Source organism: Podarcis melisellensis (assembly GCF_964234715.1).
Source record: "Podarcis melisellensis genome assembly, chromosome: 1".
Taxonomy (NCBI): domain Eukaryota; kingdom Metazoa; phylum Chordata; class Lepidosauria; order Squamata; family Lacertidae; genus Podarcis; species Podarcis melisellensis.
The window spans coordinates 79,011,028-79,014,705 of NC_138528.1; positions in this window are offsets into that span (position 1 = coordinate 79,011,028).

Below are 3,678 nucleotides of genomic sequence, written 5' to 3' on the forward strand. Positions count from 1 at the left end.
TCTCCAAAACAAAAAAATTTCCTTCCAGTAGCACCTTAAAGACCAACTAAGTCAGTTCTTGGTATGAGCTTTCGTGTGCATGCACACTTCTTCAGATACACACCAAGAACTGACTTAGTTGGTCTTTAAGGTGCTACTGGAAGGAATTTTTTTTGTTTTGACTATGGCAGACCAACACTAACTAAAAATCTCCAGAGAAGGAGAGTCCACCACCTTCCAACTCCAGCTTCCCTCAGCCAGCACAGCCAGCGGAGAAGGATGGTGGGAGCTGGAGTCCAACTTCATCTGAAGGGGCACAGAGATGCTACAAGTTATATTTTTGGCATTTCTCACACCTCTCTTTAAATTCTTCATTGATGGTTTCACCATTTCTTTTTCCTAAAACGCAACACACGCCCTGCACCAAATCCCCTTCTTCCAGCCAAAATACATTTTGGAGACCAACATAGTATGTTCCAGAGGAGGCATATGGTTGGCTGGAGTCCCTAAGTTAGTGGAACTCAAGTCCCATCGATTACAATGGGAACCATGCCATTACTGATCTGTCTCCTTCATTTCAACAAGAAACAAGTTAGCCTGCATCCAACCCATTATCTGAAACATACTATACACTGTGGAACATCAGTCTGCAACTCGCTTACCCATAATCCCCTTAAACCAAAACTCAGAAAAATGAAGGGGGGAGCAGAAGGAAGCAGGGAATGAAAAGGAGAAAACACATTGCAAGGGACTAACACTGTTTATACATCATACATTTAAAGCATACATACTCAACTTTTCTCATACCAGCTGGTTGTTTTATAATTTATTTTATCTTTATTTTCAACATTTTTATACTGCCTGTTGACCATAAGTGCTCTGGATGGTGTACACTTGATTTTTAAGACAACAATAACACAGACATAAAATATAAAAGTACGGCATGAACATAAAATCAAGCACCAATTAAAACATCAGAATAAAACCTGTAGTGTCCAAGGTCTAAACACAAACTTATTTTCTAACTGAAAAGCATGTTAATCCACAGCCTATTTGCTAAGGGGAAGATCAATAACCCCATAGCACCACCTTCTGCAATCGACCATCAGTGTCGGAGGGGAACCACTCCAACATGGTACTTCCCAGTTTCCAACCAGGCAGCCTACCCTGAAGGATGCCATCATCTGTGATATTGAGAGCTTCAAGTGAATCAACAGGGCTGCACTTTCCCTCGCTTGGCAGAGGTCATCTCACAGACCGGCCAAGGCAGCTTCCACTCCGAAACCAGGGCTGAATTAGAAAAGCAGCGGGGAAACCATGGCCCACAGGCCTCATTAGGCCCACCTGGCCTCCCCATTTGGCCTGCAAGTCATGCCCTGCACATGACCATCACCCATAGCCTCACGTGTGGGGCAGGTGATGGTGCAGCTGGGCCAAAGCGGGATTTGCAGGCAATGCCACCTGGATCCAGTTGCTCACCGTGCTCTAGAAAATCATTTCGTTCAAGAGTGTATAGATGGCAATCATTTCCTCAGGCACATTTCTCAGGAACTGGGTGTTGGCCAACTAGCTTTGAGTCACCTGCATCTTCTGAGCTCATTTCTACAGAAACTGTCTTGATTACAACCACCTTGAAGGAGGCTGGCACCATTTCTTTCCTCGACAGTTTGTGAATAATTTGACCTGAAGAGATTTATTGCTGCAGTAGCTGGAATTTTTGTGATATCATAGCTTCTGTCAATGGAGAGGCATCACTGTCAATGCTTTTAACATGTTTCATCACATGCAATAAAGAGAATAGACACCAGTGTAATTCTGCAGCAAAGTTAGCCATCAGCATGTATGGTTTCGTTTAATTTACAATTCTCAGTAGTTGAAGAATATGCATGATGCCACTTTCTCACTTGTGGCACATAGATGTGATGACAACATCAAAAAAGACAGATCTAATTATCTCAGTATCTATCTATTTTAATTTCACAAGTTCTTCCTAGAAAGTAATTTACATGAATTATAAAGCATGACGTGTGAATTACAATTACATTTGTGTCTCCAGGAAAAAACTGATTCCCCCACCACCACCACCACAGCTACCATTTTGGGAGGTACTGCAAATAGGAGTGTGTAAGAATTATTTTCGCTTATTTAAAAAGTTTGTTTACTCATATGTTGTAAATTTGGACCTATTTGCTTAGTTGCTAATGTGGATCTTCTTCATTTCTGTAACTACCGTTCATTTTCATTTCCTACTGGCTTTCCTGGGAAACCCAGAGAGTCTTCTGCTGACTACAACTGCTGTTTTTCCATCCAGCCACCAAATTTTCTGGCATTCCATCCTTCAAGTTATTAGGCCTGTCAAATTTCAGACAGGGAAGAGAACCTCCAATTCTGAGGCAATTAAAAAAGAGGTACACTTCCTGTGGTCTTTCCGCTCATTTCAGCGGGAGATCCAGCTGCTCCTCTCCAGCTCATAGCTTCTGTGTTTCTCCAATGAATCAGTATCAAATTTTAGATAGATAGATAGATGATAGATAGATAGATAGATAGATAGATAGATAGATAGATAGATAGATGATAGATAGATAGGATAAAGAGGGCATGTGTGGCTCTCAATGCAAAATAGGTTGTAGGTCAGCACTGGCCTACATTTTCAGACTGGGAATCATTTGCACATGAAGCAAAAGAAAAGTCTGTTCGATCAATGGCCCAGGTAGTTCAGCATCCTGTTCTTATTGTGGCCAAACAGATGCCTCTGCAACAGCACTCTGCTCACCTGCGATTCCAGCAACTCATATTTTGAAGCATGCTGCTTCTTTTTGCTTGCTAGCTTGCTTGATTTTTAATAACATTCATTCATTCATTCATTCATTCATTCATTCATTGATCATAGGAATTATAAATGATATAAATAAAGAGACCAAGTCGTCTCCTGCCATTTGTGTATCACAAAAATAGCATCCTAAATTTGCAGTAATATCTACAACATATGGTTCATTATTTGTGGTCAGTGTTTTAAGTTCTTGGTTCATGAATTGGTTTTAACAAAAACAAAGGGGAAACAGGATAGAACAGAGTTAATAGATAACATTCAACATCACGTAGCTAAATGCCTAATCAGGAGCCCTTGTGGTTGTGCTTAGATTAAGTATGAGTAATAATCATTTTTCCTCTTAGGTTACCAATGAAACAATATAAAGTGTTGGTATATTTATAAATGTGGGAAGGGGGCTTCAAAGGGAATATAATAAGTTATGTTAACTGTTAACTGAAGTTAACTGATGGTGTTGCAAAATTGTTATGCTCTTGAAGTACTTCTGTTCCCGTGTTCAGCAGGCCACGTGTCATAATCATTAAATCATCTGCAGATAGTCTGATTGTATAGTTTTGTTTCCTAATTAGGACTCTCCTGATGTGTGATGGTGTTCTGATGCATACTGTAATTATTCCAAAATATCTAAGCTTTGTGTGACAGAATTTAATGCGTGTGAGTTCTGTGGATGCTTTTTGGATCTTGGATGGTATATTGAAGAATACAGCTTCAGATTTTGAGAAGTTAACTTTTTGGATCTTGGATGGTATATTGAAGAATAAAGCTTCAGATTTTGAGAAGTTAACTTGCAGTTAACTGTTAATTGAAGTTAACTGATGGTGTTGCAAAATTGTTATGCTCTTGAAGTACTTCTGTTCCCGTGTTCAGCA